The sequence below is a fragment of the Pipistrellus kuhlii genome, unplaced genomic scaffold (genome assembly GCF_014108245.1).
Source record: "Pipistrellus kuhlii isolate mPipKuh1 unplaced genomic scaffold, mPipKuh1.p scaffold_m20_p_16, whole genome shotgun sequence".
Taxonomy (NCBI): domain Eukaryota; kingdom Metazoa; phylum Chordata; class Mammalia; order Chiroptera; family Vespertilionidae; genus Pipistrellus; species Pipistrellus kuhlii.
This window is the reverse complement of record NW_023425471.1, coordinates 15897592-15910327: the sequence shown is the minus strand read 5'-3', so window position 1 is coordinate 15910327 and position 12736 is coordinate 15897592. Positions and strand designations below refer to the sequence as shown.

The 12736-nt window shown below is 35.8% G+C and overlaps 1 protein-coding gene across 6 annotated transcripts in view; it reads left to right on the top strand.

Annotated features, from left to right (window-relative positions):
• Nucleotides 1-12736, top strand: part of DMD (dystrophin) — a 1962662-nt gene that overhangs the window by 1563526 nt on the left and 386400 nt on the right. The window lies entirely within an intron of this gene.

The window sequence follows — 12736 nt, the reverse complement described above, 5'->3', positions numbered from 1 at the left end:
GAAAGAGAAATATATTTTTTCCCATCACCTCTGAAAAAGAAACAAATAAATGGTTATGATAGAGTGATTCATCCCAACATTTGATGACCTGGCCTCTTGAATTTTCTAAACAAGTTTGGTTGCCCTGCAAAGTTCACCATAATCCATGCCCACACTAAAAAATGTCCACTTTTCTCTATTGGAAGAAATAGACATCTTTGTTATCTAGTCTTCATCACTAACAGAGAAAGCTACTTTTGTATAAATTTGATATTTTATACAGTCATAGTTAGGAATGCTGAATAGAAAAGATTTTCAATTATTTTTAACACTGCATTTCTTGGCATTTGAGGAAGTCTTCTGAAAACTAGCTATATCATCAAAACTTGAGAACAGAGTCATCTAGAGTTTGCTACTTTTCTATAATAACTATAATAAGATAAAATATGAATAATTTTATTCAAATTGATTTCTCTACCGAAGTCCTCATTCTATCTATGTGAAAATATTTTTATATCTTTTTTTAAAAAAAATCTTTAATGTTCAGATTATTACAAATGTGTTCCTCTTTCCCCCCCCCCTCAATTGCTCCCCTCCACCAGGTTCCCACCCCACCCTCTGTCCTTTCCCCATCCCCCATTGTCCTCATCCATAGGTGCACAGTTTTTGTTCAGTTTCTTCATGCACCCCCACTCCCCTTTTCCCTGAGAATTGTCAGTCTACTCCCCTGCCATACCTCTGATTCTATTATATTCACCTGTTAATAGTATTCATCAGATTTTTTAATTCCCTTGGTTTTTAGATTCACTTGTTGATAGTTACATATTTGTTGTTCATAATTTTTATCTTTATCTTCTTCTCATCCTAAATAACCCCCTTCAGTAATTCATATAATTCTGGTTTGGCGGTGATGAACTCTTTTAGCTTTTTTTAATTAGTGAAGCTCTTTATCTGGCCTTCGATTCTGAGTGATAGCTTTGCTGGCTAGATTATTTTTGGCTGTAGGTTCTTGCTATTCATCACCTTGAATATTTCTTGCCATTCCCATCTGGCCTGCATGGTTTCTGTTGAGAAATCAGCTGACAATCATATGGGTGCTCCTTTATAGGTAACTACCTGCTATTCTCTTACTGCTTTTAATATTCTCTCTTTGTCTTTTGCTCTTGGAATTTTAATTATGATTTGTCTTGGTGTGGTCCTCTTTGGATTCCTTTTGTTTGGGGTTCTGCGGGCTTCCTGGCTTTGTAAGTCTATTTCTTTCACCAGGTGGGGGAAGTTTCCTGTCAGTATTTCTTCCAGTATTCTTTTGGTATCTTGCTCTCTCTCTTCTTCTGGGATCCCCATAATTCTGATGTTGGTTCACTTGAAGTTGTCCCAGAGGTTTCTTACACTATCTTCAACTTTCTGGATTCTCTTGTCTTCTTGCTTCTGTGGAGGAGTGTCCTCTGGCTCTTTGTGTTCTAAATCTTTGTCTTGATTCTTGCAATCTTCCATTCTGTTTTTAGGACTCTGTATAATATTTTTTATTTCAGACAATGTTTTCTTCATTTCTAGTTGATCCCTTATTATTTCTAGTTGCTCCCTTTTCATATCCTCATAGGTCTCATTTATTTTATTGGCCATTTTTAGGATATTCTTGAATAACCTTATAACTGTAGTTTTGAACTCAATGTCCAATCTTTTCTTTTCCTCCATCTCCTTCCTTTGCGTCCTTCCTCTTGTCTGCATTTTAGTTGTTTCCCTGATTTGATGGAATAGTTTTGTGTGCTAGGTGTTCTGGTAGAGCCCAGTAGCACAGCCTTCCCAGTTACCTGCGATGGACAGTCTTGGTGTAGCCCTTTGTGGGCTGTGTGTGCAGTCTTGTTGTTAAGCCTTGCTTATTGTTGGTATCACTGGGAAGCGTTGATCTCCAAGCCAATTGGCTGTGAGGATCAGCAGTGTCTCAGCTAGGAGGGCTTCTGTACTCCGCTTGGATGGGGTGGGGACTCGGGGTGGTGCAGACAATCTTTGGTTCCCTGTCAGTCTCTCCTTAGAAAAGTCCTGTTCCTGGTGAGTTTCGGAAAATTGGTTGCAGGCGCGCACCTCTTTGGTAAAGGCACAGACAAGCTTTGGATTTCGGCCAGTCCTTCCTTAGAGAAAGCCAGCCTCTGGGAGAGCTTCTGTGCTCAGCTTGGATGGGGCAGAGTCTCGGGTTGGTGCAGACAAGCTTTGTTTTCACGGGCCGGGAGTAAGCCAGCAGCAATCTCTGCCCTTCCTCTCTATACGCTGGGAGTAAGCCAGTACCTTTTCACGCGCACAGTTTTCCATACCTTCTCAGTTCCTGAGGTTCAGCATGCCTTCGCTCTCCTTCCCAGATGGCAGAGCCTCCTCTCAGCTAGCCATCCGGTGCTTCAGGGCAATGCCTCCCCTGTTTCTAAATTCAAATTTGTTGTGGTAGGCTGCATTTGGGTGTCTACCCTATGCTGCCATCTTGGTTTCTCTCCCTATTTTTATATCTTGATAAAACTTTAAAAATAGCATTTGTATAGTATTTTATCTTTACACACATTTTTACACACATTTCTTTAATTATAAATTAGTCCTTGCTATTTTTCTGTGTTTTCCCTTGCCTCCCCCCAAAAAAAAAATTTAGGAAAAACTGTAGCATAATTAGGACTCCTAAAATTTATTAATAGTAATACATTTGTATTATTTAGCATTTAATTATTGATTGTGTATTATATGTGAAAGACTGAATGTACAGTAGTGATAAAATGAGAATATGCCCCATTCCTCAAATTGTAGTGAGGAAAATACACAGTGAACCAATAAATTGATACAGAAAATCCCATTAGCCCATTGCTCTGAAGGGAAGAATTTAAAAAAACAGAGGTAGTTAAAGACTGAGAGGTAGTGGCATATCTGATGAAATTATATTTTATCAGAGGCTCATGTGAGTGAATAAGCCAAGCAGAGGCCTTACATGAAGAGTATTATAGGCAGAAGAAGCAGAAAATGTAAAAGCCCAGATGTAAGAACAGGTTTCAGGTGTTCAAGGAATAGCAAGACCGGCTAGTGGCAGGTTGTAAAGAGAGGCAAAGGCCAGATCATGAATTGTCTTGTCTTCCATAGTTTGGATGTGGACTTTATTCTGTGTGTAATAAGACATCACTGAAGGACCATAAACAGGGATGATATGAAGTGATTTATGTGTTCTGCCTGGTCAATGGAGAATTGATGGTAGGTAGAACAAAAGTGAAAGCAGGGAGAAAGGATGGTGTTGAAGTCATCTGAGAAAGGGATAATGACTTGAACTGAGTGGAAATGATAGATGTGGTGAAAAATCATTTGATCCAAGATATATTTTGAAAGTAGAGCTGATAGAACTTAAGATGGATGGGATGTGGAATGTAAGAGGAAGCAAAGAGTCAAGGATGACTTTGAAGTCTTTGGTTTGAGCAAATGGGGAAATGATAATGCCATTTATGGAGATGGGAAACACTTTGAAATGATTGTGGATGAGGGTATGTGCATGGAACAGAACAAGAGTTCCATTTTTGTATTATATTGACAGACAGAGACAAATAGTATGAGTCAGAAATTATTCACCATTTACACTTGACAAACTCAAATTTTGTCTGAGCCTCTTGAGAATGGATATAAATTAATTTGTCACAGGATTTCCTAATAATCCATTTCTATGTACTATTGCTTCAGAAGGAATTTCCAAAATTTATGATTTAGGCTCAATGACCTAAAACCTAGTTCTCTAAATGACCATGGGAATAGATTGACTTTTCACCAGTGATTTCTCAAGGTCAGCTCAGAACTTAACAACATTGTTATTGTCAGTAAGAAGTGACTCTCCCAGTGGTTATTGGAAGCAACCTAGCCTTAGGATTGAAAGTCAAACAGCTGTTCAAGATGCTGTGTGGGCATTAAACTATCCTTTATAGCATCACAGATCTTCTGGCAGACTGGACTCTGTTCCAGCCCATGCCCTTGATCTCAGAGAACACAACTCCAAAGTTTAAAAGATTACCAAAAAATTAAATCTCAACAAAGAGATGTTTTAAACACATTTTTCCCCCTAAACACTCAAAAATGTTTTATCATTGAGTACAACTACATTTTTAAAAATAATAATCTCAGTCTTGAAAAAATGTCTATTTGTTTTTCAACTTTGTTTCAAATGGATTTAATTTTATTTATAAATGTGGATCATGTTGGTGACTATCTAAGTAATGACTAGATGTATCTGATAGTACAATTTCTTATCTTCACTTTTATTCAGAAGTTGGTTGTGAAAATAAGATGATTATGTTGTCAAACTCATAGAAGCAGAGAGTAGCAAGGTGGTTGCAAGGGACTTGGGGAACGATGAAATGTGGAATGCTGTTTAAATTATATGAAGTTTCAGTTACACAAGATGAGTACATTCTGGAGATCTGCTGTACAACATAGTGTTTATATCCAATACAGAATTATATATATGTAAAATTCATGTTGTGCTCTTAACAATAAGAAAACAAACATGATTATGACCTTTCCTTTATAGCCTATATGCCCCATTTTCATTATTTCTCTAATGCTAGCTATCTTAAATGATATGAAAGGAATCCTTTGTCTTTCTGGTTTTTTGTTCTGTTGCTGCTTCCTTTAAATTTCTTTCTACCCCCAATCCTATGAATTTGCCTTAGATCTTAGAGACAAAATTCCTATTCCTCTGGTTAACTACATTTCTGGATCTTGCCCTTTTCTAAGATATTGGTTTAAAATTAATTGAGCATTGACTGTTCCTAAATCAGCATTTAGTAAATAAAGTATTTCTGATGTATTTAAATTCATTAAATATGGTGGCTCTTTAAATAAGGAAGTTCATTATAGTGACAGGATATATTTAGCAACTTTTTGATAAAAAATAAAAACAATATAGGGAGGATATGGACAACGTAGATATATTATGGAAACTAGAGTGATAATATAGGATGACAATAGTATTAAATAATAACCAAATTGCAGATAGATCTGTGTTAATGTCCTTATCCTATGTCCACTCAGTAACTACTTCTTGAATGAATGACACTATTTGACCACTTTTGTTTTAAAAATTATATATGTTTTTATTTATTTCAGAGAGAGGAAGGGAGAAGGAAAGAGAGATAGAGATATCAATGGTGAGAGAAAATCATCAATCTAAGGCCTCCCCTAGAGAAAAATTCACCCAGAGACTCAAAGGTTACACTCAGCCTCTGGATCTGTAACATAAGAATAGGCCCAGAATAAGAGATTTCACTTTTTTTCCAGTAGATAGTGTTATTTTTTTCTCTAATAATTCATGACACCAGTTTTTTACCCTTAAGCATGTTCTGTATCTGAATCAACCTGGCCACCATATAACAAACTCTGGTTTTCCAACTGGATGTTCTGTTATTTATTCAACAATATTAATTGAGTATCTACTATGTGCCAAGCTATGGCTATAAATTTTCTCATTAGTGAATATGCCTAGGAGATATAGTCTTAAATTGCCACCGGGTAACAAGCCTATGGTTAATTAACTGATCTAAAAGTGTTGATTATAGAATATCCTAACTGAATTTCTGAACTTAGATAAGATGTTTAACAAATCCTCACATTTTACCAATGAGGATGACAAGGCTGTGGGAGATTTTATGACCTGTACTAGATTATGCTGCCAGGTTTTGGCCCAGCCCAGACTTGAAATTCAGATCTTCTGCCACTCCAGGAAGTTCTGTTTTCACTCCTTCAGTCTACCTCCCAGGATGGTTCTGTAAACTTCTGCTAACTAATATGGAAATAAAGTATAGTCATTCCAGCAGCTTTTAATCTGAATAACAGAAACATAGCTTGCCACTACAATGAGAATATAGGTAAAATTCAGCTTCATGAAAATTGTACATCATAGAAAGAGATCTTTGTTTTGCAAAGCAAGGGCTTTCAATTACATTCATGGTAATAGAACAGTCTCCAGGTGAGAGCAGCACAACTTTCCTCTCTGTAATGTCAGTGCCTGTACCCAGAGCTCTCTTTTACTTCTCTCTTCTATGAGGTACATCAAGCAAATCAGTATTCACCCTTTATCTCCTCTACACATGGTTCTAAGCTACTTCTATTTGTTATGAGGTATTTGTGGTAATATTCACCCTAATTTTTTTCTGCAAGGAGGAGGGGTAGAAGAAAATCTTAAATAATCAATGACTTGATTCTTCTTTATTACTTTCAGGTTTTTTGAAGTTTCTGATTTGCATTGCTTCATGGTCATTAGGAGTTTCCACTTCCCATATAAGACGACTTTTGAAACGAAAAAAAGTCAACAGGGCTTTTTCAGTGGTCTGAATTCAGGTCTCAGCAGAGGGAACAGAGAAAAGAGGACGGATAGAAAGCACCTCACTTGGAAATCTAGGATGGCACTATACCACCGCCCTATCAGGCTTTTTACTAGATTACAGTGTAGCTTCGGGTACAGAACATGTATAATTTGCATGCATAAAAAGCCTGCTTGGATTGGCCAGAGTCAGAGAGGCGGTCTATTAAAAAAAGAACTGGTGTTGCCTCGGAAGTGGGGGGTAGTCTTATACAGTGAATATAGGCCTAAACCTATGTTTTAACTGTAAAATTAGGGGTTGTCTTATACACCGGAAAATACGGTATGTGGCTTACAAATTATTATAATTCAGGGATCTTTTATTTTTTGCTATCACTTTCAGCCTGGCTTAAGAATTTCAAGATTTGGATTCTAAAGTGACAAATGAACTGATGGCCTTAGATAAATCCTAACTTATCTGTACTTCACTTTGCATTAGTAAAACATTCATAATGCATAAATATGCTTTTATACAAACATACCCATTCAACCAAACTATTGACTCCCCAAGGACAAAGATCATGTCCCTACATCTTCTCTACCTTATACATAACAGATATAAAGTAAATATTTTGAATGAATTAATCAGCCTACACGCAAGTCAACCAGTAGGTTAGTATTTTTTTATGTATAAATATTAATAATATCCATCAGATCATTTAACCTTCAAAATAAATGGATTGACCTTGCCTTGGGATATACTGCTAGTGTAATTTTGTAGTACATTATTTATGTAAGTTTATTCTGTGAAGCTTAAATTGAAGGAAAAATATCAATATGCCTAATCTTTTTCTCAGTTTTAAGTCAAAATATTTTCTTTTCACAGAGATGCTCTAAATTCTTAGTGGTTGCTTGTAATTCTTCCACATCACTATTTCAGACCCTGGATGTCCTGGGAAGGGGAAAAGGAAGTTATGGGGAAGAGTATGGGTTCTAAAGAAAATAATTTTATCTGTTCAAAAGATTTAGGAAGTAAATATCTTAACATTTGAAGATGACATCTAAATAGTGTAAGGATCTATTTTGAATGTGTATGGGAAAAGGGCTCTATATATGATAACTTTTTTATATCTGCAAATAATTGAACCAACTGATTTGATTTCAAACATTAATCACAATCTATGAAACAAAATCAGTATTGTGTATTATATTTTTCCAAATGTCATTCAAATCCACAGACTTTTTTTGAAAGACAAGACACTTATTGTCAAAGAGTTGAGGCTCTTAACATTGAAAGTTCTTATTTTTGTTTCAAAATGTCTCTATTTCCTCCCTTTTAAAATGCAATAAACAGTACAGGCAATTTATGGTAAGCAGATTAGGTATCAAAAATTTGACTTTTCATTATTTTAAGGCAGAATTTCATGGCTTGCTTGTTTATTGTTTTGCCATTGATTTTAGTAAAGAAAACTATCTCTTTTAAATTCATGCTATACGGCCCACTGATGCCCATTGCCTAGACCAGTGTTTGGTATATATTTTATAGTATATGTTCAAAATATGTTGCATGAATAAATGGAAAATTATCTTTCATATAACTTTACTTAAAATGACATATTTATATTTTTTCACACACAATAAGAAACATTACCATTTTCTTTAACCTCTCATTTTCTTCAACAATTTCTCACTTTGGGGGAGACTTTTTTTAACCTATTTTTGTATTTTATCTAAATTTTCCCAGATTCTGAATACATAGTCACTAAACCTTCTCTTTCATCCACTTTATTTTCTTAATTTCAGGCAATGATGTGAAAATAATGATACTTAGGTCTTTGTAATGACAGAACTTCCTTTGTCTTTTCCTTAGACTCATTTTAATCCTCAGTGATTCATGTTTAAAAAATGGACTCTGCAGCTGTGGTGGAACTAAACCCTTGGCAACAACTTGAGGTGCAAACAAGTGGTCTTTCACAATGGACAAATGGTCCTCATCCTGGAATTGTTTGCTGTTCAGTTTGAACAATGAAAATGCGTCATCAAAAAGTGTCTTGGGTTTTGTTTGTTTTTTTCAGTTTGACAGGACTTTTAAGATTCATTTCCTGATTTTACAGACCTTGCTCCAACAATTATTTCCACTTTCTCCTAAGTCATTAGCATATCTCTCGGCTATGGTAACCAACTGTCCTGGTTTGCCAGAGACTGTCCTGGTTTCAGCAATGAAAGTCCTACATTACAAAATACACCTCAGTGAGCTAGTCAGAGAAAGATAACTATCATAAAGTCTCATTCACATGTAGAATCTAATGAACCAAATAAACTAATGAACAAAATTGATTCAGAGACATAAAAGCATGAACAGACTGTGGAACCTCAAAGAGAAGGTAGAGGAGGGTGGGTGGGTAGGAAGAGATCAGCCAATGAACTTTGTATGCATATATGCATAACCCGTGGACACATACAATGGTGTGGTGAGGACCTGTGGGGGGAGAGGGGCATGGGAGCAGGCTGGAAGAGGTTAATCGTGAGGGGATCTATGTAATACTTTTAACAATAAAGATTAAAATATATATACTCAGTACCTGGCAAACCAGGATGGTTGGTTATCCTACTCCTAGCTCCCATTCTTCAGTCTATATTCAAACCATTTCTATCCTTAAAAGAACATATCCTTCACTTTACCTTGTGATCCTCTTCCTATTCTATCTTTTTCTTTGCACTCTCAAAATAAAATATATCACAAAAAATAGTTTTTATTTGAAATACCTGCTCCTTCTTCTCCCACTCTTTCCTCAACTAAACGTACCTCTAAGGCTAATGCCCTCCTCTAAAATTGCTCTTACCAAGTCACATGTACAATTGTCAGGGCTGATTTTGCTTTATCTCTGCATGCCATGATCAGACACTGTTGTTTACTTTGTTCCTCTCAAACTCACTCTCTCTTCAATAGACTCCTCATTTCCCCCAATCTTCCAACTATCCATTTATTTTTGGCCTTTCATGGGATCCAGTTCCTCTATCTACCTAATAAGTTTTTATATTCTCCAGAATTTTCTTTTCATCCCACTCCACTAACTGAGCAATTTTATCTACTTATGTAATTTTAATCCTTGCCTATATTTATAATCATAGGCACTCAATGGATATTATCTTAGTGAGAGACTGGCTCTTAAATCTCCTTTCTTCTTCCTAAATATGTGACATATTTATTTCCTTTTTGAACGAATATTACCTCTCTGAGATGAGCATATCATACCTCCTTATGCTTTATAGATGCCACTCATATTAATGTTGTGTTTTAAATATGAATCTTTATTAAATTTATTCTGAATGTACATATGATGTGTTCTGAACCAAGGATAGTTTTCTTCTAATAACTTAATGGTAAATAGCATCACCACTCTCCTATCTCTGCCCAAGTCTTATCCTTAGGGAAACATAATAAGGGCTAATAAAATTTCTTCTTAATTAGTGTCTGGGTGCTCCATAGGTGAGAGACCAGAAAAAAATATTTTTTTATCTGCTTATAAAGGAGGAGGAAGTTTGAAAACACAATAGATCTGAGTCCTAACTCCATCTTCTCCAGGATCCAGATAGCCCCATATTTCTCAGGTCTTATAACCTGGAACTATCTTCAACATCTGGACTTTTTTAATGTAAATTTCTAGAGGGATAACCACTTCAGTCTTTCCAACAACTTGGAGCTTAACTTATGCACCTACTCTGGGCTATGATCATTTGGCCCTCTTGGACCAGAAAAATTAACTAGACAAATTACTACAGATCTAATTCCCATGGTCTGTGAAGATTCTCAGGAGGCTAGAACTTTTTATCAGTGTACTGAGAAATCCAGGAGAGTTTATTTTTTTCACATTTAGTTTCATTGCGCTCAGCATTCACTCTTCTACTCAACTAGAACCTAGGAAGTCATCCTTTCTCCTTCCTCTCCCTTATCTCCTATATCTCTTTAGGCACCAAATTCTCACTCACACCTCAACTCTCTAAATATTTCCTTGCTCTATCTCTGTCCCTTTTTTTTTTTTTTTTTTTTTGATACCCTTACCCTGAGTCAGATCTTCATATTTTTCACTGAATTCTTATAATTGCCTCCTAACTGGTCTCTCTGATTTTTATATCTGCCCTTCTCAAATACATGCTCTGTATTAGTGTCAGAGAAATTTACCTAAAACACACATATTCCCATGCCACTCCCCTGTTCAGATCCTTTTAAATGTTCCTGATTACTTATGATACAACACCTAGGTTTCTTAGCAAGGAATATATGGTCATAAGTTGAGCTTCAAATTCTGACTTAAAGTTCTAATATGTTGCAAGATGACCATGTCTTGCTTCATCTCTAGATATGTCTTTTCTTTATACTTTATGTTCTAGAACAATGGCCTACTTATGATAAGTATATATGACACACTGTATTATATCCTCTGTCTTCATACCTGCATTTTTTGTTTTCTTTTGTTTCTCTTCCTCTGACCTGCTCTTTCCTGGCTAGCTCATGTTCATGCTTTGGAATTCTTTGTGAATACTGTCTTCTCTAAGAAGCCTTTCCCAATTTCCTTGCCTATGTAGGGCTAGCCTATAGCACTTTCCACATTATATTGAAATATTTTTTGGTTTGCCTCTTCTATTATATAAGTTCTTAAATGGGGAAGGGACTATTTGATGTTCAACTTTGTATTTCTAGTCTCTAGCACAACCACTGAAATGTAGTAGTTCGATAAAGGGAGCCATTACAAATTTTATAATTAGCAATGTCAGTATCAGTTGCCTCTTGTCAAGTCCACATGGAGAAATTGGGAAAAATAATAATTTTCTTGAAGTTGGGAAAATTATATATATGAGAAAACACAGGAATACAAGAACTGTATAAACACACACCAATTCCAAATGAAATGCTAGAGGGGGAACCAGACTTATCTATAAGCAGAGTAAATAACCCACCTATTCTATATGATTTCAAGAGTGCAAGAATAGCCGAAACCAGTTTGGTTCAGTGGATAGAGCATCGGCCTGCAGACTGAAAGGTCCCAGGTTCGATTCCGGTCAAGGGCATGTACCTTGGTTGTGGGCACATTCCCAGTAGAGGGTGTGCAAGAGGCAGCTGATAGATGATTCTCTCTCAACGATGTTTCTAACTCTCTATCCCTCTCCCTCTCTGTGAAAAATCAATAAAATATATATTTTTAAAAAGAGTGCAAGAATATCCCACTATCCAGAAATTGTAGCTCTATCCACAAGCTGAATTCTAATATTGCACTTAAAGAATTTCATTATTTTGGCTTCAACATCTTGCCTCTCCTCTACTGAATTGTAAAGTATCATTTTGCAAAGTTTCAGACTCAAAATTCCTTTAAATGGCAAGCACCATTAAGAAATTATTTATAAGTGTCATGCAATACAGTTCTAGAGAGCTCCTATAACATAATATATCTGAAGTTTAAAGGACCTAATAAATTTTCTCCTAATAACAGAAAAGGGCTTAAAGTCAGTAGGCATCACTATCAAAATAGGGTAGAATTTTTTAAAGGAATGAATAATTAAGCCCTAGATCAGGGCAACTAAAATTACTATGGTTTTTATAATTATCTTTAGCATTTATATGGTACTTCATATTTTCATTAACATCTTCACATCTGATGTTGTAGAATCTGGGTCAATATCTTCAATGGTTTCATAATATCTGTTATTTTATCCTAACCTTACATGATATCTCACAATCCTTAGCACTCAATTATGTATGAATTTTATTGCTTTCACTTTTTTTCTAGTGTGTTAGCTTTCTCTCTTCTTTTGGTCCTAAAACTTCTTGAAGGCAGAAACTCTGCATTTTGCTTTTCTTTTAACCCCTGTAACAAGGAAAATTGCACATCGAATATTAAAGTTAATAACCAGTCCAACTGACCTCAAAAACCTATTGTAAGTCTACTCATTTGTAGAAAATTATTCCTACAATTCCAATTACCAGTATATCTCAAAATATTTCTACCAATCTCAAAGGAGTTACAATGAATAATGCAGTAGGTATGTTTTTAAGCTTGAGGGTTTTTTTTTCCCTTAGTACTGTTAATATATTGTTTTATTTATTGTCTAACAGTTTGGCAAAATTAATGGCAATTATTAATTGGATGGGTTGTATACTTCAATAGAGCCTAAGTTCTTCTAAATGGCTCTTTAACATATTTTATTGACTTCAGAGAAGAAGGGAGAGGGAGAGAGAGATAGAAACATCAATGATAAGGGAGAATCATTGATGGGTTGCATCCTACAGACCCCCTACTAAAGATTGAGCTCACAACTCAGGCTTGTGCCCTGACTGGGAATCAAAAGCTGTGACCACTTGGTTCCTGGGTCCATGCTCAATTATGGACCCACCCCTGCCTGGCCCAAGTGGCTCTTTAGGCTTTCAATTATGTTCTGTAAAATCTTTCTTTT